The 26253-nt window shown below is 45.7% G+C and overlaps 2 long non-coding RNA genes across 3 annotated transcripts in view; one reads left to right on the top strand and one right to left on the bottom strand.

The window, feature by feature from the left end:
* Positions 1 to 19920, top strand: part of Gm41878 — a 28596-nt gene extending 8676 nt beyond the window's left edge. The window contains exons 3-5 of one of the 2 annotated variants that reach the window (XR_003952854.1): positions 14188 to 14281; positions 15978 to 16424; positions 16674 to 19920. This is a non-coding gene — a long non-coding RNA (predicted gene, 41878). Of the gene's footprint in view, positions 1 to 14187; positions 14282 to 15977 lie in introns of both variants that reach the window. The other variant, XR_001782709.2, reaches the window with a different exon arrangement.
* Gm46661 lies at positions 539 to 17023 on the bottom strand. The gene is made up of 3 exons (XR_001782710.2): positions 16839 to 17023; positions 5678 to 5680; positions 539 to 596 (listed from the first exon to the last, which is right to left on the bottom strand). It is a non-coding gene; the product is annotated as a predicted gene, 46661 (long non-coding RNA).
* Positions 19921 to 26253: the final 6333 nt, after the last annotated feature.

Raw genomic sequence — 26253 nt, 5'->3', positions numbered from 1 at the left:
TCCTTTATTTGGCTCAGAGAAGCTGGGTTCCTCCAGTTTCTTTATCACTGTTAAATATGGCTAAGAGGTAGGTAAGATAAAAATCTTACCTTGCCTTCTGAGCAAGTGAATTGTTGCTCACCAAAGCCTTCTGCCACTGCCTGCACCAACCAATCCCAGAATCGTTTCTCCTAGGAATAGCGGCTTCCTGCACCCTGCTGGCCAGTTCAACACCATTCCACTTACACGTCAAACTCACTCAGGCCTGTTAGTCTGACCGCCCCACAGGCCATCAAAAAGAGGTACCAGATTCTATTATAATGTCTCTTAGCACTTTCTGCACTTCTGTGCCTTGCTGGTGGGATACCTGGCTGAGTGACAGGGGACTGCAAATGGGATTAGAAGCATAACATCACCTTGTCTCTCCCTCCAGCCGGGGGGTGGGGGGGGTGGGGGGGGGTGGGGTGGTCACATTGAGTGATCATACACATCCTTAGCTTCTCCCAGAGGTCTTGTGCCAGGTCTACAACCTCCGAAGTTCCACTCTGGCGGATGAACCAGCAATCCTCCACTTGGGGCTGCCACCTGGGGCTGCTTAGCTAGGACAACTGTGGAAACTGAGTCACATACATGAATCAGAGCATTTCTATGTTCTCGAACCTTATTTCTGCTTCATCTGTGAGTCATGGTGGTGGTGTTTGTGCTTGGGTGAGGGTTTTTTTTTTCTTTTCTTTCCAGTGTCTGCAACAAAAATATGTTAGTCTAGAGAGTGGGCAGGCACATGGTTCTCCTGTAAGCTGAGGCCAGGTTGGGGGTGGGGGTCGGGGAATAGCAATATAAAAGAGAAAACAACAATAGTTTGCACAAGTCACTGGGATTCATCTCTGGGATGGGAGGGGGAGGAGAAGGAAAGAGACCTGATTTGAGTCACCAGCCTTGCCTACCCAAGTTCACCAGAGTTGACAACTTGAGGTGTACTCTGTGCCATTTGGACCTTGCCCGCAACCCTCCCAACTGTCCCAAGCAGAAGAGAATAGGCCCTCAGCTAATTACCCCAGAGGCCAGCTTTCTGCTCCTTTGAAGAGCTTGCTTTGATGTGATGCAGCTCTGCTGCCAGGCCTGGCTGTGCCCAGATTAAGCACATAATGAGCAATTATCAGCCAGGCTGGAGGAGCGTGGCTGAGGCAGCCGAGTGGAAACCTGCCCTGTGTCTGCCTATTCTGAGTTTCCTCTGAGTCCCTTTGGGCTGGAATAATTCACTTACCCACTTCCCCCTGCACCCGTGCCCTTGGTACGGTTGTTCCCATCTGCAAAATGGGACCAAGAAGGCTCTGGAGATTACACATCACTGGAAAAGTGGAATGCTGAGACAAAATCTGCAGACTTGTTAGGAGGAGCCCTGGGCCTAGGGGCAGCCAGTTCCTAGTTGATAATCTGTTCACTGGCATTGTTAGGGTGCTGTCACAATTATGCACAGTGGGGTGATGTTCCTGGGGTCATTATAAGAATAAGGCATCTGAGGCACTGGCTGTCTAAGGATACATTAGGTCTGTCTGTCTTAAAGACCATTTCAATGGCCTTTAAGTTAGAAGAAATTTCACTAACTCTTTTAGGCCCTTAGGGATGGGGTCTGGGAATGCTGATGTGACTATTGGCCATTCTGACTGCTTACCTCAAGGAATGAAAGGCCCAGGTCTTCTAGGAGCCTTCTGCTCCTGAAGTGTCTTTTGTCGCCACCAGATTGATAGTCCCCCAGTAATACCCCTGTCTTTTAGTGCTGACCTGTGTCCAGGCCTCTAGCTTATCCAATGTATCCCTAATTCCCATCACCTTGTTCTTGAGTTCTTGTTCTCTGACCTGTGAAGGCCCACAGATGCACCCCTGGGAAAAGTTAGGAGGCTCTGAGCATCTTGGAGCAAAGGCCACATCTTGTCCCTGTGCTACAAGATTTATCTGGTTTTTAAAGACAACAGGTTGACATTATTCCTCTGGGCCAGATCTGGCAATGAAGATAGACACACAGAGAAACTAAAGATAGACCACCTCTCGGCTTCATGGAAAGCCAGCTTTTGCCATCTTGTCAGGTTCTAGAACGTTCTGTCTGTTCAACCCTCCAAGGCTCTGCCTTTACTCCAGCCCTCCTTCTGGACCCTCAAGTGAAACACATGCTTCCCTTGTCCTGTTTCCTCTCACAAATCCTGCTGCTGTTTGCGTTTGTTTCCAACTGAAGTCCTTCACAAAGAACCCTCTCCTTAGAACGGCTACATTTCAGGCAGCCTCCACTTCTCCCCATACCCTCTGCTTTCCCTTCAGGGTCCTCAAACCACCTCTCCATCTTGTTTACTCATGAGACTGCCCGATGGATACGTCTCTCTGAAACTCTCTTCAGATATATCATCTATAGCAGGGAGGAAACCTGGCTCTGTTCCCTCCTGGCTTCCCTGAAATTTGTGGTTGATGGCAAGAGTAGCTGCCAGTGTTACCCAGAAACCCAGAACATGTGTCATATAAACCAGAGAAAAAGGAAGGGACTTTTATCTGCCCAAAGAAGAACACCTCCAAACTCCAAGGGACCCCAGACCTTTCCCTCTACTTGTGATAAACGTGGATTTATGCTCCAGTGGAATTTTAACAATAGCCAGCACAGGAAGAATTTTCTTAAAATAGAATGTCCCCTGGCTTCTGCACGAGGGTTGGATTTTTGACACTGACCTCCTCTGGGGTCCGTCACATCCCCCGTACCCCAACAGCCAGCTATCTCCACTCTGACTAAACCGAATGCCACATCTAGGAAGCCAGAGAAAGGGGGAGGGTGGTAAGTGTGTGGGAGAGAAGGCAAGCAAGCAGGTTTTCACATCGTGATCTGAGATGATTGCCTTTCTCTCTTTTCCCCGTAGGTGGGAAGGTGTGTTATGAGCTGGTGACTTCAGGCTGGGTCTAGAGACAGCCACAGCAGTAGTCAGAAGCGGTTAGCACATCCCTCCACACCTATCACAACTGAGTCCTGGATCGATCCACAGCCCATCAGCAAGTCTTTATGAAGGCTGCTCTGGGGCCTACAAGGGGATGGTCAGTGGGCGCCCCCAGGGAAGGAAGGGGCCTGCTCCACATGGGATGTATGGCCTTAGAGAAAGGAAATGTGACCCACTGAGGAAAAGTGTCCCCACTAGAGCTCCCTAATGCTTTCAGAAGGCACAGATCCCCTCATAAGAAGTCATCCTCATGTCTTTCCCTCCATATCTTTGGAATCAGATATTTGCTCTAACACATGAAAACTTCATACATTAATGGACATAATGGAGTTTAAAGGACAGTTGAGGGTTCAAATCCACACATAACCACTAGCAGCCAGATGATATTGAGCAAGCCACTGTTCTCTCTTAGCCTCTTTCCTGTGGTCACATACATCCTCTGTGAGGTTGATGTGATGGTTATGCGTGTCCACTCCATGTGGCTAGCATGAGGACACACTAGGTGGATAGCCATGGCTTTGACTGGGCTCTGTGGTTGCTCTCCATGTCCTTCCTCCTCAAGACAGAAGTCACTTGTCCTTTCCTTGAGCCTGAAGCCTGCTGTTGTTCATCTGAGAATTCACTGTTCCTTTGCACCGCAGTGTTAGCACACAGAGAGAAATATGTGTACATCACGCCATGGGATCCAAACCCAGTACCTGCATCCCAAACAGTGCCTCAGAGTCGACAGAGCTCTTCACAGATGAGCCACTCAGATGAGCAAAGCAAGGGGTTTTGTTGCAGTAAAGGTAAAAAAGAGGTGGGAGAAAATCAGTCAGAGGTCCTGAGCCAAAACACAGCCAGGAGAAAGCCACTCTCACAAATGAGGAGTGTGCCTCTGATTAGAGGTGTCCTCAGAGCAGCCTATTTTCTTTGTTTGTTTTGGTTTGGTTTGGTTTTGGGGTTGTTTGGTTGGTTGGTTGGTTTTTGGTTTTTCGAGACAGGGTTTCTCTGTATTGCCCTGGCTGTCCTGGAACTCACTTTGTAGACCAGGCTGGCCTCGAACTCAGAAATCCTCCTGCCTCTGCCTCCCAAGTGCTGGGATTAAAGGCATGCACCACCACACCCAGCTTTTTTTTTTTTTTTTTTTTTAGCAGCCTATTTTCTTTGTCAGCCACATCTAGGGGCCTTTGGAGAGGCTGGAGTGCAGGCCCTAGCTGTCTATTTGTCAATGTTTCCATACCCAGGCTCTTGCAGAAGGAGTTGGTATGACCTAATGAAAATAAAGAAATGCCCATGGACAAGTGCCTCTTGCTGTTTTCAATAGCAGCAGGCATGCTCGTGACAATAGTCCCAGAGGATCATAGTGGAGATGAAAGATCCCTAATGTCTCCTGAGTACATAGACCCCACAATGTAGCTTAAGGCACTCCTCACACCTTTGCAATTGCAATGGTAAATGCAAACACACTCCACTGTGAGGCATATAAAGGCGGAGCCTATATATCTCTATATAAAGGTCATGTGCCTATGTGATACTGGGTGTTAGTAACTGATACTGGTCCATACCTGGCTCCCAGTGGCCCAGTTTATTTGTCACCAAGGGGCCAGGTAGGGTAACAAGGCCCACAACACCGAGGCTTGTAAAGTACAGGCTATGATGCTTCCATGACAACAAGACTCACCTGATGACACATTTCTTAGAATATGCCCTCAACCTATGAGTGTACACATGAGAGAGTATGAGGAGGGGGGGAGGGGAGGGAGGAGGGGGAAGAAGAGAGAAGGAGGGAGGGAGAGTTCACAAGCAAATGAAATTAATAGATAAAGAAATATTAAGGAGACATAGAACCTTATTTTAAACCTGGGTGAGCCTAAGGATTCAGGTCACAGAATCTGGAGCCCTGTGTGGAGTTCCCTGAAACAATGATAGGGAGAGTCAGGCTTCTCAAATCCCAAATCCCATGGACCAGAGCAACTGCAGGCAGACACAAGCCACAAGTCTCCACATGGCTGGGTCTCACCTCACAATAACACTTTACGCTCTACAGTGAATTTGTTTCTTGACTCAAAACCCAGACACTAACTACCTTTAGGGCCTATGGTCTCAGGCATTTTTTTTTTTTAACCTGGTAATTTCCTAACCCAGGTTTCAGACTACTTCCAGTCCTGGGGCGCAGTGTATCTCAGCTTGTGGAAGAATGAGAGTATCAGGCACAGCTCAAGTGAATACTGTTACTCAGGTGTCTGCAGTTTTGCAGTGTGCCTGTGAGCAGAGACACGCGAGTAGCCTTCTCCTATTCTCAAGGAGGCCTGTCTCTAAGGACAGTTGCATTTTTAACTCTTTCCCAAGATGACTTGGTATCCTAACAAATCCTCAAAGACGAGTTTACCATTGGGGGAATGGGAGTGGTACGGTTTTGTTGTGTCTTTAACATCTTTAAATCCCTTAGCCATGTCCTTTGTGTGGGAGCTTCTTCAGCTGTCAGTGAACTTTCACCCTGATAGCATCCCGACTTCCTTCCTTTGTAAAATGGAGCAATACCGATACTCATACTTGATCTTAGCCAAAAGTCCGAGAAGCGATACTACTGATACATGCGAGAGTTAGCATGTGGTCTTAAAACAATGTATGCCCAGTTCTTCACCGTGATGTCACTCGGTAAGTGCTTGCTGAGGTCATTCAGACTGATTTTGTGATGATAATACAGCTGTCAGGCAGTGTCTCTCAACCAGGGGCAATTTAACCTTCTGGGGATCATTTCAGTTATCACTAACCCTGAGAGAAGATGCTGTCAGCCCAGGATGCTGGTAACAACATACAATGCACAAGATAGTCTCACCACAAAGAGCTGTGAGGACCAAACTGCCAGGGAAGCAAAGATTAAGAAACCCTCTGTAAGGCATAAGGCATTTTAAAAGGCCCAGACCTAAATTCTTGAATTTCCTTTTTTAAAAAGAAATTCCATTCCATCACTTAAAGAAAGCAGATTCTTAAAAACTAATTGATTGATTATAATCTAAGTGATTTAATTTTAATTAATTAATGCTTAATTAAAATAAAAAGGTAGATGGGCTAGGGAGATGGCTCAGCTGGTTAAGTTCTCACCTTGCAAACAAAATGACCTTAGTAGATGTCTAAAATCCAAGCAAAAGCCAGGCATGGAAGCATGGGCTTATAATTCCAATATTAAACACATGGAGCCTGGGATGATCCTGAAGTTTGCTGGACAGCTGGCCTAGCCTATTTGGTGATTTCCAAGTCACTGAAAGACCTTGCATCAAAAAAGGAGGTGGATGGTCCTAAGGAACAACTGAGGCTGTCCTCATCATCCTCCCCACAAATGCATGGGCCTGCATAAACCTGCACACACACACACACACACACACATACACACACACACACACACGAGTGAGGTTGGAATACCATTGTCAATGCACTAAGTGGCTATGTAATTTGACTTATTCTGCTCGTGACTCAGTTTACCACCTGTCAAGTGGTCTGGTAGTGTTCATAGATTTCTAAGTATCCTTCTGGCCCCAACTTACTCAGCCTCCGTGATTTTAATTTTCAACAGCCCTCTTTGGAGCATGAAGGAAGAGGGGCCGGGCAGAATCCTGCCACACTCAGGAAAAAATATAAGCTCAATCGAATTCCTCCTGGCAATAAATCATCTTTCCATATAAAATCTTCTGAAGACCATTTCGAGAAGAGTAATAGGGCTGCCAGTTCAACACCTGCAAGGTGGGTCATAATTTACTTAGCCCACTGACTTAGGGGCAGGTCTTTCTCTTGATAAATGGCCCAATTAAGCGTCTGTTAATCAGAGCCCTATCTCGTCGGAGGGTAGAATACCTACATCTCCTGAAGCAGTTTCTCAGAGAGATAACATCACAAATTCCCAAAACTGTGAAGGGAAGGGGATGAGCGAGCAGCCTTGGGAACAGTCGGTCCGATGGTCTGTTGGTGCCCCTGCCCTCTCCAGGGCTTCGGTCCCTGCAGGTTCTGGGAATAGTCCAGTGCCCAGGCCTGGCCCTTCCCCCAGCAACCTCCGCATAACCTCGGCTCCTGAACCCTTGTGTTCATCTGAGGCCTTGATAATAAAGCGACATCTGCAGAAACCTACAAGAACTTTACTGCGCTTAATTGAGTAATTGAAGCAAGATGCAGGGAGGGGTGATCTATGGGCCTGAGTTGAGGCCGAGAAAAGGAGACAATAGATTTATTGCAAAGGCCGTGGGCGGCCTTGGGTCCGGGCCCTGGTTCACGGGAAGTTTGAGGTCATGTGGGATTAAAATATCTTTAGAAACAAATGGAATAATTTGACTGAGATATCAGGAGTGCTGTGCCAGTTCATGCCAGGAGACTAGATATGATTTATTCTCTCATGCTCAACACTTTTTTTAACGTGTCCCTATAGTTTAAATGTATAAATCGGAGTCCTTTGTGTCTGTCTGTCTGTCTGTTTTTGTCATTCTGTTGGTTACATGAAGTCAAGCTTTGTGGAATTCGAGAGAGAGTTATGCCTTAAAGGGACTGAAGACCTGAAAACCAGAGGGGGTAGGCAGAGCCAAAGATATTTACAGTCTAGCAGTTGGATTTGCTCAAAGTGTCTTATTAGAGCGAATTGGCATTGGTGGTAATATCTTCTTGTAATCTGAATAAATCCATAAATCTATGTGTAAGCATAGTTCACCACCTTGAAGTCATTGGGAAAGATGTAATTGACTTGCCTGCCTTGCGAATGCCAGATAAACCCGTTATAGATACATTAACTTGCCGGTGTGAACACCTGGAGTGGGCCCTGGCCAGGCAACCAGCCTGGGCGCATGACCCCAGTGCATGGGGAGACTGGCTTGGCTGAAGCTTATTGTTCCTTTTGTAGTTTCTCTGCTGTTTTATTAAATCCCAAATTCCTTGCAAAACTGTACAATTTTAATAACTCAAATCCGTGTGGATCATAAAGCTGTCTAAACATAGCTCACGCCCGGGGTATCAGACAAATCTGAGGGCGATGATGTCACAGGGCCTGATTAACCAGAACAGGTCACCCGACAAGATTTTATTACAAGTGTCATTTAGGTTTCTGACAGCTTTACAAGGCTTAATGGCTTTTTATTAAATACATTGTGTTCGAGGAAGCTGACAGTTGGGGATGCCTTGTAAATACAATACAATGGAATTTCCTTAGAAGCTTCATAAGAGAAAGCAGAAAGGTTACGGGACATCCCTCCCTGTCCCCAGTCCCATTGCTCAGGAGGCCCTGGGTTCACTGCTTCCTGAAACAAAAAAAACGAATGACCCCCAGATACCAACCTCTGACAGCTCTCTAAACCTAGTGGGTCTGCCCAGGTCAGGCCAGCCCAGATGTCTGTATTGGAAGCACATCAGAAAACCAAATTCCTCACTTCAGAAGGTAACCCTCACGAGAGCCCCTTCCTGCCATCCTCCCCAGAGACAGGGGAGCTTCAAGTAACTGGATTTCCTGAAAATTTTTCAAGAGTCACTTGGCTAAGTTGTTTCTGCCTCACACCTGGAAGGAAGACAGGAGGAGAGATGGATGAACTAAGCCATACCCAAACTGTCACCTGGGGTGTTGGATTCCAAGCTGGATGTACCAGATAAGTGGCTTTGCCCAGTGTGTACATGTCAATGGCAATACCCTTTGCCAGCAGCACCCAGAGCAAGAAACTGCCATAGTGGCGTGTAGTAAGCCCATCTGTGGCAGCTTCCGGGCAGAAGTGGCTGTGGAAGGCTGGAAATGGTGCCCTGGACTTTGTGAATACTACTGATTGGCAAAAGGGAAGTGGTGTCATTCTCCACCTTGGGTAGTGCCATTGTATCATGAGATGTCAGTGAATATGTGACTTCATTTGTGCAGTATCCACAGTTAGGCTGCCAAGCTAGAAACCTCGTCACTCTCCTAGAGACCTGCCCAGAGAGGGCAGCTTAATCAGAAAATTATTACCATTTAACATGAAGCTGTCTCCAGGAACCCTGATGGGCATACATGCCACCTCCAGGTTCCTCCTGTTTTGAAGGCAGGCTTAGGAGAGAACAGGGCATAATCCCCAAATATTTGCTCCCCATTCAGATCATCCCATAGCCTGTGGGGCTGAGGCAAAAAAGGCCATGCCTCTCCTTGCTATTTGCCCTATTTCTGTTCTCTGGAGTAGGTTAGTATCATTTTACTAATGTTTCTCAAACTCTTGAGTTCTAACACGTAAGGAAAGGTAACTCAAGGTCCTAGAGATTTCCTTTCAGAACTTGACTTGACACATCCTGAAATGAAGGTTCAACCTAGCAGAGTATCGTTGTATCAGAAATTTACCCAGATGTCTGCTTTAGAGAATTCATTGTTGTTGTTGTTGAAATAAAAACATGAATTTTCAAGTTTGTGTGGGACTTTCTGACAATCTAAGTTTGGAGTATACTTTGAGAATCAACCTAAGAGGAACCTGGAGTGAAGAGGTCACTCAGTACAGGCCAAGAGAGCCCACAGGGACAGCTTAAGCCCTGTTCCTGTCACTCATCTTTCTCCTCAGGGAAGGAACACCTGGCCAGAGCATCTATGGCCACCCCCCAGACTTTGGATGGCAACTTGGGGCTGATACCTGTAGTTCTAAATCTACCTCCCACGTTTGGCAGGCCAAGACCTGTCCTCTCTGTCACTTGGAGGCAGGTAAAGTCTTTGTGTTCATTTCCTGTCTCCTGCAGAACAAATGCCATCCATAGGTCAAGACCTTCATGTTAGCAGCTTAATCAATAAACTGGATGCTTTCAAAAAATACCCAGTGTACTAGAAATCATAAAGTTGGTGATATTTACAAATAACAGATCTTCTGAAAATATGGGCTTCTAAATCTATGTTTCTACATCTCCTAAAATAAGTCACACCTGACCAAACCCTCTGTGCTGTGTGAGGATGGGCAACCACCAGCCATGTGGCACCAACAACCTCAGAAAGACCCAGAAGCAAATTGGGCCCCAACTCGCACTGAGATTCAGTACAGGGTGAGCTCCACCCTGAACCTCTGGATTCTATTCGGACCACTCGAGTTATCTTAGGAGGTACGGGGGGAGGGACAGTGCTCCTTAAAATCTTCAAGGTGCCAAGCAAAGGACCAGCACAGAGTTGAGACTCAATGTCCTCTCTCTGTTCCCCCGGAATTGGCTCTACAGGCAGAATGGGGTCTTTATATGTCCATTTAAGTGGGAAGAGTAGTCCATCTAGACAATACACCATCCAAGAGAATGCTAAATGCCAATTTCGTGGAACTTGTGTCTAGGGATTTTGACTTTTGACAGCTGAGTAGTAAGCCCCACGTTCCCTGTCTTGGTCTCTTACAAGTCAGAATTGCTATGAGCTCTAGCACCTGTTCTTATGGCCCCTGGTCCCTGCATCTCATAGCAATTCTGACTTGTAAGAAGCCAAGATAGCGAATGTGGGGCTTACTACCCATGGCTGCCTGGAATAGCTTTTATAGAATGCATGTCTACAGTCCAAAAAAATTTTTTTCTTGGTTTTAAATACCCTGAAGGATCGAGTCCAAAGATTTAGTTAAATCCCATTATAGTTGAGAAAGGCATACCTTCCAGGTATCTTCGGAGTTCTTTCTTCCCTGTGGCTATTGTCTACTTCCCTGAGTTCTACCCTTAAGGTGTGGTTCACCAAATTACCACAGTCATGTCATTAGGGACACTAAGGGACTGTCATGTCCTAGGACCTAGCCGTGGGTGTAGGTATCTCAAATGTCCCCTGGCAGCACATGCATCTAGACTTGGTCCTGCTACCAAGCGTCCCTCTGAAAGGCCCTGGCAATGTCAGACTCCAATCTGGTCACCCTGAACAACGCATGCTAGCTGACGCCTTGCCCAGCATGCTTTGGTTTCTGGGTATCTAGCCTTTTCTCAAGTATGCTTTGACTTGTGGGGTATCAATCTATTTGTGTTGCCCTCTCTCCTCTTAAAGATCATTCATGCTTTCCTGCTATGTTCAGACACATTTCAAATTTTTTCTTTTCTGCCCTTTGCCCAGTTTCCTCCTCCACCAGTTTACAGTTTAAGCTCAGACATGGCCTCCTCTGGGAAGCCTTCCCCAATGCCCTTCCATCTCCCACAGCTGGCTGTGTGCCCCAGCAAGGTATCCAGGGAGTCCTGCATTCTGTGACTGTCCCCTGCTTGTCTCTCTTGTTGACTGAGTTAACGTACTTCCTAGGATCTGGTATTGAACCCTGAGTGGAACCATCTATAACATGAATAACTTAATAGATCCTCCATGGCTTCTTCTGTAGCTAGTACTCAAAGTTCTCTGGACATCTCAAGACAAGCATCTCAGAGTTCCCATGATGCTCTGGGAGATGTCAGAACTCTCCAGGGTCTGACCCCAGCAGAGGCCTGTGGTTTCACTGCCTGTGGAAATTGAGCTGGCAGATCAAAGGCAGCGGTGACTATAGTGCAGATTGCTAGCAGCCAGCATTATCAGAATATCAGCATCCGCGGAATTGATAGTTCAAAATTAAGTGAGTTAATGATTGACGTCCATTCGTAAAATCTGACCTACTGCCTCACCTCCTGCAAACAGTGCCTTTCCTACTCTGCCCCTGCTTGTAGGGATATGCCACATAGAAGTTCAGTTCCTGCTTGCCCTGCCCAGCTCTGCCCAGGCCTCAGCCAGGCTTCACAGCTACCCTGTACTCAAGTCCCCGCATCAGGCCTGTTAGATGTCTCAGGAGAGTCTTAGCACCTTCGTTGCCTTTCAGAGCTGAAAGCTCACAAATCTGACTAAAGGGGAAAAGCCTGGTGCAACTTTGCACCTGTAAAACATGAGTCACTTAATTAAAAAAATACTTCCAAATCAGGTTCATGATCCTCTCTGTGTGGGCAGGAAAGTGTGGTGCTGGTGTAGGTGAGAAATACCTTCAGCTGCATGGCTTAGCAAAGGGTGACCTGGGTCTGCATGTTCTCTGGCTGCCTGAATTTTGGAAAAGAACCCTCTTGTGTCAGGAAGTAGGGCAGGCAAGGCTGTTTCCCGTTTCTGTTCGGAAGCCAAGGAAGGGAATGGAAACCTCGGGAGGAAGAGCTGGGACTCACCACATCAAATGACGTCATGAGCACCCCTCAGGGAAATCTGTAGCAGAGTATCCCTCATGAAGACAGCCAGCATAATGGAACTTGTAGTTCAGACAAGGCTCCAGTTCTCTAGCCACAGGGTCCTCTGAAAACTAGATTGGTCTGGAATGACCCACTGGCCTGACACAGTCCTTGGCAGCACTGTGTCTTCTTCTGCAGAATAGGGATAATCTATCCATTCATCAATGGCGAGCATTCCTGCAGTGAGGTCAGCTACGTGAAGCCGTGCTGGCACCCTGAGGCAATGCCTGGTTCCAAGCCCACTCCCCTCCCTCCTAAGGGTTAGCCATATTCATTCTTAATGTCTGCACGGCACAGGTCACCTGGAGTCACTCCAGGAATGTGTTTCTTTGTGGCTTGTCCTAAACCTTTCTAGAAAATGGGCCGAGGACATAGGAAAGCAGGGTCCCAGGTTCTTTGTCACACATCGTGTCTAAGGGACATCAGGGGTCCTCCCCCAGAGTTCTGAACTACTGGCTGGGCTGATAGCATAGATGTGGGAGGTCAGAGCAACACAGATGGCAGGGAGCAGAAGATCACCGCTAACCACGCCCTCGGGTCCTTTAGCTCAACTTGCCTTTTGGGACCACATATTAATAAAACAATGGAATTTTTATTTCTCTTTCTCATAAATTACATAATTCAAACCTTAAAACACCTTTAATGAACAGTGAGTACCCATGTGACACTTAATAAAGCGGGCTCAGCTCAGTTTCTGCTTGACAGGCTACCAGCCGTGAATGTGCCTTGGGAGTAAATGATTAAGAGGTAGAGGCCTTTCCCGGGCTCTACTATTAAACACTTCAAAGGTTTCCCAAGCCAGAAAAAATGGAAAGCAAATGTGTCCACCACCTCTCAAATGCCTCGAATGTTTTAGCAGGTGCAAGCAATGAAGCCTTCCGTGGCGACGGCGGTTTGGGGTCTGCAAAGTGCACCCAACTGGATTCTGGGAACTCTGGACCAGATTCATAAAAATTCATGATTTCCACTGAGGAGAGATGGTCGTCTTCCGAGCCCATCTGCATATGTGGCACAGAAGGAAAATATCACAGGGTCCTCTGGGTCATAGTTCAGCTAAACCTCTTGGGTTCCTGGCTGGAATGGCAAGCCTCATTTATGCTGGAAGACATGGAGCGATTTTTCAGTTTGGTCTAGAGTTTCCTTTTTGTCTGTGTATGTGGGGTGGTGGTGGGGTGGTGATGCATATTCATGCAAGTTCGTGTGTGTGCGTGGGTATATGTGCATATGTGTCCATGTACACGGGAAGGTCAGAGGACAGCTTCAAGTGCCATTTCATTGAACCATTGTGTGTTTTGAGACAGGGTCTCTCATTGGCCTGGTGCTCTCTAAGTAGGATGGGCTGGCTGACCAGTGAGCATTTTCATGGCAGATGGACCTCAGGTCCTCATGCTTATTAGTCAAGTGAGTGACCAACTAAGCTCTCAGCCCAGCCCTGGGATTGTTACCTAAAAGCACATTTATGTTCAGGTCAAAGCCATGTTGTCTTTTGTTAGTCTGGGGACAGGCAGGTATATGAGGATCCAGGTATATTTATGCATGAGCTAGGACCACTCTGCAGACTAAAACCAGCACATTTATCACCCAGGACATGATTTTATCCAAATCCACTTCTCTGGCTTTGATTGGAAAAATGGTCTGAGCTTCTCATAGAAGCATTGGAACCACATGGCAGAATTCAGTATTTGTTCTTGGATTTTCTTAGTGTTCCAAGATGAAAACAGTAGGAGAAGTTAGCCATCTGCCTCTTTACCTTTAAATTTTGTTGTAATTTAGCTTTATAAGTCATAGACATCGCTCACATAGACATATAACATTTTATAATTTATAGTGGACATTCTGAGACATCCCTTCATCCTACTCATCAACAGTGACGCCAGTGAAGAACTGAGGGAAGATAACCATCCATGGACGAATGATCTGTCCTGCTTCAGCTCTCTTGCTTAGAGTGGGACCCATGAATTGGATCACTGTGTACTCAGGGCACCCATCTGTGAAATGGGTACAGACAGGCTCCATCTGCCCCTGGCACTCACACGGGTGTCTGCTCAGTTCTCAGAGCTCGCTGGCCCTATCTCTTCCCACGTTTTCTTTCTTATTCATGCAGGAACTCAGAGCTGTTGGCATATCATCTCCAGGATCTGGCCGGCACCTGTTTAGGAGACCTCAATTTTTATTCTTCCCCTGTCCTAATGAGCAAGGTAATGAAAGGGCATTCCAAGAGTCAGTGAAGGGGAACCCTTTGATTCTTTCCTCGGGGAATAACTGAGCAGCGATTGCTATCAGAGAACGTTCTGACTCCCAAGCCACGCAACGACCTGCCTCGCCTCCTCCCCCACTACACTCACTACTCAGGGTGTATCCCACAGTTCATGGAGGCTTCAGGGTATATCCTCTAAGCTCTTCCTCATCTTGTGGGTACAACCAACAGCCCCAACCCCACTGGCTTTATGCTTACTGAGTACTCTCTGGCAGAGATGTCTGGAACTGGGATATCCTTCCTTAAACTCTGGGCTGAAGTTTTGATTCAAACTTTCTGCCTTGCCTTACCCAATACTGGAGTACACTAGGTCCAGAGTTGCTTCTGCCTTTGGTCTTAGTAAATGTCATAGGACTTGATTTCAATCATCAGAAACCATGCTAGGAACTGTATATTAAAGTAATATATATGTGGGGGGAAAAAGAACTAATTGGGATGTTTGTCACAGCATTGTTTATGAGACAAGGAAGAACAAAGCATCTCCCAGAACAGCAATAATGAAAAGTGCAGCACACTTACACCTCAGTCTTCAGCCAACATCTAAATAAGACACAAAGAATTTTACATGATATGATAAATAAATGACAATGACTATATGACGTAATTAAAAAATTAAGTATATGGTAATGCTATACATATGCTATGACCCTATTCTAGAAGTACATATTGTATTTGCTTATTTTACATGAGTCAAAGCTAGACTGAAGAGATAACTTGGCAGTTAAGAGTTTTCTGTTCAGTTCCCAGCACCCATGATGTGTAGTTCACAAGCATCTTTAACTACAGCTTAGGGGGTCTTCAACACCTCTGAGCTCAATGGATACCCACACTCATGTGCACATACCTACATGCAGACACACAAATACACATACACATGTTTTCAATACCTCTGACCCAATGGACACCCACACTCATGTGCACATACCTACATGCAGACACACAAATGCATATGTATGTGTGTATATATATATATTTTTTTTTTGAGACAGGGTTTCTCTGTGTAGTCCTAGCTGTCCTGGAACTCACTCTGTAGACCAGGTTGGCCTTGAACTCAGAAATCACTTGCCTCTGCCTTCCAAGTGCTGGGATTAAAGGTGTGCACCACCATGCCCAGCTACACATATATTTTTAAAATAACTCTTAAAAAACAATGAACCAAAGCTTTTATTTGTTCATTTCTTGCTTCCAAAGAACTCTTCCATGGCAACCTGGGCCTGAGGTTCATTGCCAAATTCCTTAACCACTATAGCCAGCCACTTTACAGGGGTTCCCTTGCAGTTTTATACAGGTCTCTCCCTAGCTTCCTCACATCTACTTGAACAAGAGCAGTTTGGTGTTCAGCACAAAAGGGCCTCTACCAACTTGACAATCATGTGGCTCACCACAGTTGAATGCAAGCACCCAAGGACAGGCTTGGTGCAAGTCCCAGATGCTTCCGTCTATTCCATCACCTTAACACAGTGCTTGATTTGCTAACTGGATATTTTCCATACAACACAACGTATTTCATTCATAAATACTACACATGAGGTATGCCTAGTTTTGGAAGCCTATAGGACCATGATACAAGTCTGTAAGTAATATTTACTTCTCAGAAATGAATATGAGTTGTGACTTCATATTTTTCCAATCTCTAGTCTACCCATGAGCAAGCTGCATACAGCCACCTCCTAAATATTGTCACCTGACTCAGAAGCCAGAGTGCCTCAGACTGCACCTGTCTGCATTCCTTTACCCCTGGTTACAGCATACAGGGTTGAGGCCAGGGACTGCTGGGCAGATTTCAGCGGAAATGTTTGTGTTCCTCTCTGACCATAGGCAGAAGCCCTCATCCTCAAACAGGTGGGCTTTGGAAGCAGGGCCTTTGAGTAGCAGATGCAATGCTCACAGAATGAAGTTCCTCAAAATAAGAACAGATGTATATATTAGACCTATGTGTCATCTGGGCTCTCCTGTCTCTTCTGCATGAAGACCCGACCAAGATGGTGCTGTCCATGAACCAGAAAGAAGACTCTCTCTGGCCTGAGCCTGTTGACACCTCAGCTTCCAGAACTGTGAGAAATAAGTTTGTCACAGCAGCCCCAGTGAGTAAGAATGGTTGTACCCATAGACAGGCATTGGGGCTCTGCTGGCCCTCACCCAGCCTTTCCTGGGGGCTCATTCTGGTTCAGCTATGCGGTTAACGAACAACCTTGCCAATGCATGGATTGAGATCGTATCGGCCTGTTTTAAGCAAAGTTTGATTTGGTTTGACTTAGTTTTCTAAGTCCCCAGGCACTTGCAGTCTGTCTCTAACTATGTGATCCATTCATTTGTGCCATGAATGTGGGAAGTGGCTGCTCTGCTCAATTGCAGTCATTTCCATCAAGAAAGGAGGGAATCTGCGTTCCAAGAGACCACAATGAGGGAAGTGATCATGTGAGCGGACTGAAGGTGAGAGCAACTGCCTGCCAAGGAGGCCCAAAGAACAGATGCAGAATGGTAGGAACAGTGCTCACCTCTCAGGAAAGAGGACTTCGCAGCCTCCTGTTGGCCCCTCTGCTGCAATCCCTGGAAATGGGAGCCAGAGCATGCTAAAGGGTAAGGTGAATGTCTTATGCAGGAGGATGTTTTCTTTTTGAGATAGTTTCATTTAGCTCCCTTGTCTTATGTCACTCCTGTATCTACCTCACAAGTGCTGGGATCACACGCCTGAGCAACCACATCGGTTTATTCAAACTGGGATTAAACTCAGGACTTGCACCAGGCTAGGTGAGCACTCTACCAACTGGGCCATATCTCAGATCACCGTGAAACAATATAAGTACTTGTGGGACCTATTGTTCTGACTCTGACCTCAGAAATACCCCAGGGATGCTTGGAGCCATTTAGGAACAAAGGCAAGCAATTCTATTGCAGGCCATGCTCTAACTTCAGAGGCCTCAAACTTGGGGTTTATGCCACACAAACCATTTCCTGGTTTTCTTTTCAACCCTTGAATGATCCCAAAGTCTATGAATTTTCACTCCAAGGAAGCACAGTTGCTTTATGACAAGCATTATAGGTAAACACCTCAAAATGGTTAGCCACCTGTGTTTGTTGTAGAAAAACAAATAAATCCACAGAATAAAATTATTGCTCTTAGCAGGAAATCATTCAAAAAAAGTTTAATTCCTTCCCCCTGGAAGAACCCTGATCTTTGACTTAAGTAGGATTTCCATGATCCACTGGTGGGAGGAAGGGAAGATGCAAAACAAACAAACAAACAAACAAACAAAACAAAACCAAACAAACAAACAAACAAAAAACCATAAATCAGGCATGAATGAAAGGCATGTGTTTATATCATACATTGGTTCATTACGATATGGTTAGAGACTAAAGAGGGGGAAGAACATGCTAGCCCTGAGTTACAGGTAGAGACTGTAGAGGGAAGCAAGGTTTTTGAAAGCCTGTGTTTAAACACAGTGTGTGAACATTGTGAGTGGAGGCAAGCATAAATGCCAAGACTAGGAAAGAGGTGGCAGGACAAGACTGCCAGGCTTGTAGAACTGCCAAGCCCAAGTTCAAATCAGGGTAGATGGGGAGAAATGTATAAAGTGTGATTCTACCTCTGTGAGACCAAATGAGACCCCTAAGGATGCTTCACAGGCTAAAGCTGCATGGGAAACAGAACTAGCCCTGGAGACCCAGGTGTGATGGGACTTAAGAGAGCCTCATGTTTTTCTTTACGCATTTCTTCCTGTCTTGCTAATACTTTGAAACCTGTTATATTTTTCATTTGCTCAGAAGTTTCAAGTTGACAGATGATTTTGTGAGGCACTGTTCCTGCTCTGGTGATTTTAGGGACACACCAAGTGATTTTTCTGTTCTCAAACAGGTGGTTTGTGGATCCACCCTTGAATTTAGAAACAGCCTGAGCTGGGTGTTTTTCATGGCTCCTCTGAGCAGCTGGGTCCCACTTCCAGTGACCTGGTGAAGAGCTGCAGGTGTCTCCTGTCAGGGGCGAGGTGAGGCCCGGATGTGGTACTGGTGGAAATGCATTTCTCTTCAAACCCAGGGAAGACAATATGCCCTTTGGGGTCTTTGAAGAGTCAAAGAATGCCAGCTTGGCCTGCTCTAGACTGCAGGCACCTGGAATCAAACTGTCGGCCCTGTCGGGTCTTGTTGCTATGATGGTCCCAGATGGAGGTGCCATTATCTGAGGAAGCAGAACCAAAGTTTTGACAGAATTACTTACCTCACCTTGTGCAGAGCTTAGTCTCAAGCAGTCAGCCTAGGATGTTTTACTGTGGTGTGTGCAGAGCAGGCATGAAAATGGCCAATATGAAGGGTGTCTTGATTTCAGGCTCCCGGACATTCTCACATAGAGAGGAAAAGTTGATGGATAAGTCTCCAGATGCAATTCTGACAGACTTGACAAAGGTTGATGGAAGACACTCGTAGCTACTACCCCAGAGAGAAAGTGCCAGATTCTCACAGGGTGCTCTTACAGGAAGTCATAAGAAGTACTAGGCTCCCACAGAAAATGTCAGCCATGCTATGGTAGGCTTGGAAGTCAGAACCCCATCCAGCCCCGAGATCAAACAGGCAGCCCTCCACCTCTGTGGCACACATACATCCCCCAGCCCTGTGAGTGCTCTGAAGCACAGACAACTGGCTCTGCAGGACAGAGTGAATGTTCTTCCTAGAGAGTTGTTATTGTTATCTATTGCTTTTCAAGATGGTGGCACAAAGGGATTAATCAGCTTCCCCCAAATCACAGAGTTCTGGAGAATGTTCCTTGTGGCTAGACCACTGTGTTCCAAATAACACCAGAAGAATCACCTGTCGCTGTATCCAAAAACATCACCATTTGGGCTTGTATTCTTGGGAGCTAAGGTTCCAAGAAGCATGCATATAAGTGGGGTCGCGTCTTTCTTTATACTCACACCACCTGCCTTGTGGATTCAATAAACGTCCTATGTCCTTCCCTGTGAACACAGCTCAGAGTCATTCCCCCCCCCCAACACTTTTATTCTTTTTTTTCTCTCACTGGGCTAGAATCGAAACATTATTGTAGTAACTATTAGTTTCAAGGAAAGATTGTAATTGCTTCTAGATCCACTCACGAGTTTCAAGAGCGATTTAACCTTTAACTTTCTCAGTACAAAGGAAGGCTTGCTGCGCAGTGAATCTAACAAGACCATCATTTATCGCTGGCAGAGTTCATTAGTCAATCGTAACAGTTTAATTATTAGCATTTTAATGCATGAGCATTTAACCACACAGAACAACAATCTTGGCACACAGAACAAGACTTCTTAAAGGGAGTGGAACCAGTCTGTACAATTGCTTGTATTGTAATGTGTTATTAAAATGAGATAATTAAAATGCAAGAAACAAATGAGTCCACGTATTTCACCAGCATTCTGCTTCCTGGTGTGCATGGTAAGGTTGTTTTCGTTTTATTTTTTTTTAAAGCTTGTATTTTTACTTTAAAATTGTTTTCATTTTTCTGTTACAGGTCCACATGCTGTCAGGAACACTGGCCATGAGAAGTAGCTTTTATAAGAAAGAGGGAGCCGGGGCGTGGTGGCGCACGCCTTTAATCCCAGCACTCGGGAGACAGAGGCAGGCAGATTTCTGAGTTCAAGGCCAGCCTGGTCTACAAAGTGAGTTCCAGGACATCCAGGGCCATACAGAGAAACCCTGTTTCAAAAAACAAAACAAAACAAAACAAAACAAAACAAACAAACAAACAAACAAGCAAGCAAAGAGGGAAACCCAAATCAGAGAGCCTACAAGAGGCCCTGAGAAGGAGCTGGAAGGTCTTGTGGCTGAGACAATGGAGTCTGCCAGGGTATGGGGAAAGATTTTCCTAGAATGCCCCACCCAGGCCATGCTGTCAGGAAAAGACATCGTATGGGTACAGAGTAGATAGAGCCCAGGAAGATGTTTAAGCTTTTCTTCAAACTTTGTGTGTGTGAGAGAGAGAAGGGGCGGGGAGGAAGGAAGGAAGGGGGGGGTGGGGAGGGAGATGTACCCAAGAGTGTGACTATGTGATAAAAAAAAAATTATTGTATGCATAAAATGGAACTACCAAATGGATGTGTGCATCCAGGCAAGTGTAGCAGCGAGAAGATCCCCAGCGTCCTGTTCTATCACCCTTTACCTTATTCACTTGAGAGGGGGTCTCTCCCTGAACCTGTAATGCATGTAAGAAGACATTAGATAACACCATGTTATTGGCATGGTGGGGTAGCCAATAGGAATGAGGTCATCAATCCTCCTGTCTCTACCTCCCCCAAATGTAGAGTGCTGTGTTAACAGATACTAGACACCATTCCCAGCTTTTCGCTTGGGTACTGGAGCTTTGAATTCAGGACTTCATGCTTGCAGAGCAAGCTCTCTTGCCCCTTTAGTCACCTCCCCACCCCCTGGTAAGCCATTATCATGTGAAGCCTGTGAGCTCCCTTCTACCACATGAATTTGTAGCACCTCAGCTATATTGATGAGAAAAGAACACAGTTTGCCATTGCTCAGAGAGCACTCTTTACAACAGCCAAAAGGGAGAAAAAGAACTGTGTCCACGGAGTCAGCATAATGAAAGAGCATGCAGTACACACATATAGCAAAATGTACTCAGTTGTTAAGATTGATTGAAATCCCAGTACATGCTGCAACATGGGTGAACCTTGAAGGCACGCTAAGTAGATATTCCAGGTATGAAAAAAATGGTTGCCCCATGATCCATGTATGAGCTTCCTAAAACAGTGAAGCTCACACAGACGGAGAATATGTTAGAAGTTATCAGGCTCTGGGGGAGAGGGAACATGGTGTTATCTAATGCCTTATTACATGCATAAAATTATAGGCATATCATTCATTATATGCATAACAATGGTAAATTTTATATCATGCATATTTTGCTATAATAAAAATTGGGGAAAGGGGGCTAACCCTCGACATATTAACTTTATAGAATCACTGTACAAACCAAATGAGATCGTAGATAGAAGCCTTTTTAAGCCTGAAATGATACACTTGTGGAGGTAGTAGTGTTCCTTAATTATTTGTTTTAATCATATTGTTTTAATAAGAGGCTACAATATAAACAACTGAGAAGGTTAATTAATAATGTCAAACCTAAACGAGTGTAATTAATGTCACTCAACAAAAGCCTTCACTCGACTCAAAACATTTTTCCTCTAGGGTAATCTCGGCCTGATTTTTTCTAAACAGTTTCTCCCTTGACTTGGGTGGGAAGCAGTGGAAAGTCTGGTGTGTTTCATTGGAGGCTAAATAGACGGGTGATATCCGTACTCCTCCCTTTGGTTTAAGGGTAGATCTGAGGCTTGAAGGTCTCAGAATCACATCTCCTGTGATAAGAGACTGGGAAAGCACAGCCAGCCATAAGCACAAGAGCCGACACTGAGGATACGCCAAACGCCAGGCTTCCAAAGGACACAACCAGGGGTGACTGAGAAGGAATGGGTGGGGAGGGGTAGATCTCTCCATTGTGGAGCAAAAGCGAGCACATTGGAGAGTTGTCTCAACAACTACAGACATGTGCCACAAGATCCACTCCAACCCTCAGAGAACACAGTCGCCCCTGCCCCTTGCTCCTGCTCTCTCCCAACTACCATTCGGGATCCTTCAGCCTTTTCTCCCACAGTGCTTTGCCTCTGGAATTTTAAAAGGCTAAATCTTGAAATAATCGTGTGTGTGTGTGTGTGTGTGTGTGTGTGTGTGTGTGTGTGTGTGTCCATGTGTATGATTCAGAGGACAATGTTGGGTGTTATCCTCAGGCACCATCTTGACTGGTTGGCCAGCAAGTCCTAAAGATCATCTGCCTGTCTCCATCCCCTGGTTCTGAGATCACAGGCACCACCAACCCTGACTTTTTAATCACAGGTTCTGGAGCTCAGGTCCCTCTGCTTTCAAGGCAAGCATGTTGCCAACTTCAGCTGTGTCCCCAGCCCCCTTCTTCTGACTTTTTGTGTAGAGCTTCCAAGTCCAAAGCTCCAAGCTAGAAGCTGTATACCTACAGAAGCTGACAAGGCCTGGGGCAAGGCTTCCAGTGCACAGTGGCCCTGTGCTTTGTGGGAGGGCTCAACTGCTCCACCTTCTATTGTAACTTGGGAGAGGTGCTGCAGAATTGTGACTCCAACTGTCTACAGCAATTGCTGGAATATGCCAGGGCACAGCATGTGGAGATCAAAGGAAGCCTCTGGGAAGTTGCAGCCCTTTATGTTAGAGCACCGGTGATCCCACAGTGGGAAATGTGGGACTACCCCACCTCTGCCAGTTCCCTGCCAGACAATCTAAGATGACTAGAGGGATTTTCAGACAAGACTGCTGTCCCTCCGTGGAAGATGGAATGGACACAGAGCCCTGAGAGAAACTATAACAGAAGTGGAATGTCATGGCTCTTCATTTGAGAAAGTGAGTCTCAGATCCACCGTTGCCATGAGGGACACCAGCTGAGAGCTCAACGAGCCATGAGTTCCAACACCCTTAAAGTAAGAATCAGTCTGCATGATGCTCCAGTCTTCCAGATCTTAAAACCAGAATCTCTCCCCAAGTTCCCATGGGAAACTCCAAACACCAGGCTTCCAGAGGACACAACCAGGGGCGACTGGGAAGCAGTGATTGCTGTCTTCAACCAGCTCCAGGAAGAACTCCATATGGGTTTTCTAATATTCCTCCAGAAGATGCAGGGCTCTGCCTGAATTGTGTCTTAAAACCATCCTTTTCCATATAGCAGCTGTTCACCACTGCAGTTACTTTTGTTAAGGAAAATAAAAGCTGCTGTGCACGTCTTAGGCACAGCAGCCCTCTGTGTCTGTCGGCTACTACAGTGCACAAGACGTGTAGAATTTTCCCGTCGGAATGTTTCATTTGAAGTCTCAAGATGAATCACATCCTTGCTGCCACCCTCTGTCACCTGTCAGCTTTGTGTACTTCCTGTTTGCTGTCTGGTACCCGCTGCTCTAACGTCCATATCCACAGGGACATGCTTTACCGGTGTGAACGGCAGACAGAACCTCCGGTGAAATGAGACCACTAGGACACATGCCAAAAGGAGGGCCTCTGCTGGTGTTCCAGCCAGGAAGAGATGGTGTCACCCAGGCCAGCTCTCCTAAGCATGGGACCTTCACTCTAGGCTGCACCCACTCTGATAGGCCACAGGGCTCTAAAAAGTCACCCCCTTGTACGACTACTTAATTTGACCTGAGAGGTTGAAACTCTTCCTTCCTTCTTTCCTTCCTTCCTTCTTTCCTTCCTTCCTTTCTTCCTTCCTTCCTTCCTTCCTTCCTTCCTTCCTTCCTTCCTGCCTTCCTTCCTTCCTTCCTTCCTTCCTCCCTCCCTCCCTCCCTCCCCCCTCTCTCTTTTTTCCTTTCTTCCTTCTTTCCTTCCTTTCTTTTAACGTAAATCACAACTTTGTTCTTAAAACGCCAACAACAGCTGTAACAAACACGTGGCCCGTTTCTGGACTCAAGTGATGCCAAGATGTCACAAGGATCTTTGCACACAAGTGCCATACAACATTATCCACAATTTTTATTTTAAATGAAGGACATTTTATTTAAAAATAAATTTTCACATAATATACTCTGATCATGGTTTCCTCTCCCTCATCTCCTCCCAGATCCTGTCTATCTCCAGACCCAGCCAATTCCACTCCTTCTTTCTCTCTCTCTTTAGAAAAACAAACAGGCAATAAATAAATAAATAAATAAATAAATAAATAAATAAATAAACAGAAGCAAAGAAAAACCATGGGAAATACATATATACCTACAGAGACTCACATGCAAGCACACATAAACCCCATAAAAACACAAAATTGGAAACCATGATACATAGACCAACAAGGTAAAAAAAAAAAAAAAAGTCCAAGCAAAGCATTATGTATAGCTGGACTTTGGCTACTTTGTGGGCTCATTTTTCTTCCACCTTTCCAACCCCCTAACACTAGATAGGAAAGAGAAAAAGGGACAGAAAAAGGGGGCAACATTATTATCAGACTGCTTCCTGCTGATTATTGCTGATTAGAGGCATCAAGTTTCTTGATGCAAGTTTGATCTTCACTGTCAGGACATCTAATTTCTTCTTCCTTTGAAAAGTCCCTAAAATTCCAAATGTCATGCAACCGCAGAAACTATCTGCCTCTGGCAAATTCACGCCCCTCCTAGAGGACGAGGCAAATCATCGACGCTCTGAACAATCTGAAGCAGCCCCACATCCCACACCTGGGGTTAAAATGAAAACATACTTACAATATTTCTGTGCTTTTCAAAGAATCCAAAACTCCAAGACTGTCACTAACGTTATAAGGAAAAACAAACTACAAAATATGCCATTGTGTTAATTTTGTCATATACGTCTAGGTGTGGGTCCTGCCCTTAAATGTGATTCGTATACCCAGCAACACTTCATTAGAAAAAAGTAATGTTTTCTTTGTAAGTGGTTGACACATAGATAGGTTCTGAGTTAGGGATGGGACCTCATGGCCACTTCCCCTCTAAGCACTGAGACCCTGTCTGCTTAGGCTGTGTGTGCCCCACCATCTCTGTGGTATACTTGAGTGAGCCTTATTGCGTCTAAGAGGCCTTATTTCCTTGGTGCCTTCCTTCCCCAATGGTCTTTCCACCTCCTCTACCACATGGCTCTCTGAGCCATGAAAGGAGAGATTGATGAAGACAGCACTTTAGGACTAAGTATTCCAAGGTCTCTCACTCAGCTTAGAGGTCTCTTAGGCTTGTGGAAGGCAAGGCCTGTTTGGATATTCAGTAGTCAATAAATGTTTTCACAACTGTTATTTGCAAAGACAAAAGTTCATGGTATCTCAGAAGCACCCTGTGTCCTGGCTGCCTTTGAGCAACAGAGCCTTTTGGTCTATGATCTGAGGTAAATCAGCTACAAATGAGCCAACTGACAGAGACAGAAATTAGGTGTCACCTACCATGACTCTGTGTGTGCATGTTTGTGTGTGTGTGTGTGTGTGTGTGTGTGTGTGTGTGTGTGTGTGTGTGTGTGTGTGTGTAGAGGCCAGAGATCAACAGTAGCTATCTTCATTAACCCTTCTCCACCTAAGTTTTGACACAGGGTTTCATACAGAACCCAGGGCTTGCTGATTCTGCTAGCCTAGCTGTCTAGCAAGCCTCAGAGATCCACCTGTCTCTGCATCCCCAAACTGATGATTACAGTGTGCACCAGCAGACCTTTGCATGGATGCTGGGGATCAAACTCAGGACCTTGAGCTTGAGCCATCTCCCAAGATGCACCTACAGCCCTAGCTCTCCCTACTTCTCATATGCTGATTGTCTGAGCAGCATTCTCCCAAGGAATGACAGTGAATGGATTGCCTTCCCTGCCAATCTGGATCAAGCCCATGGGCTATTCTACTATCTGACTGAGCAATACCACATGATTTACCACATGACGTACCACATGATTTCTGGTCTATCCCTTCTTCTGAATCAGGTTTAGGACATTGAGTTGTAAATGAATGTTTTCATAACTGTTATTTGCAAAGACAAAAACTCACATTACCCTACTTCTAAATTCCAAGCCTGTCTGTCTTCCATAACTGACTCCCAATTATACATTCATTCTACCATGCAAATGCAGGCAAACCTCCACAAGATCAGGAAGCTATTAACCAACCTTCTTTGGCCTAAACAGACTCAATGAAACAGGGGGAAATGATAATACTTTAATGCCAAAAGCTGGTTTTTCTCATATATGAATTTTAAATGTAAATAGGACCATCTGTCTGGAAGACAGAGGGAGAAAATGACACAAACAAGGGCATCCATGCCACACAATGCACAAGGAATATCACAGAAGAGAGCAGAAGCTTATAAGAGCCGTGGTCAAGGAGACATGGGGTGAAACTGTCCTCTGAGCTGCTGCAGGCATGAATTTATAGCAGCTGTGACTGCC

Source organism: Mus musculus, chromosome 19 (assembly GCF_000001635.26).
Source record: "Mus musculus strain C57BL/6J chromosome 19, GRCm38.p6 C57BL/6J".
In the NCBI taxonomy this organism is placed as follows: domain Eukaryota; kingdom Metazoa; phylum Chordata; class Mammalia; order Rodentia; family Muridae; genus Mus; species Mus musculus.
Note: the sequence above shows the minus strand (reverse complement) of the source record. Positions and strands in the feature narration are given on the sequence as shown.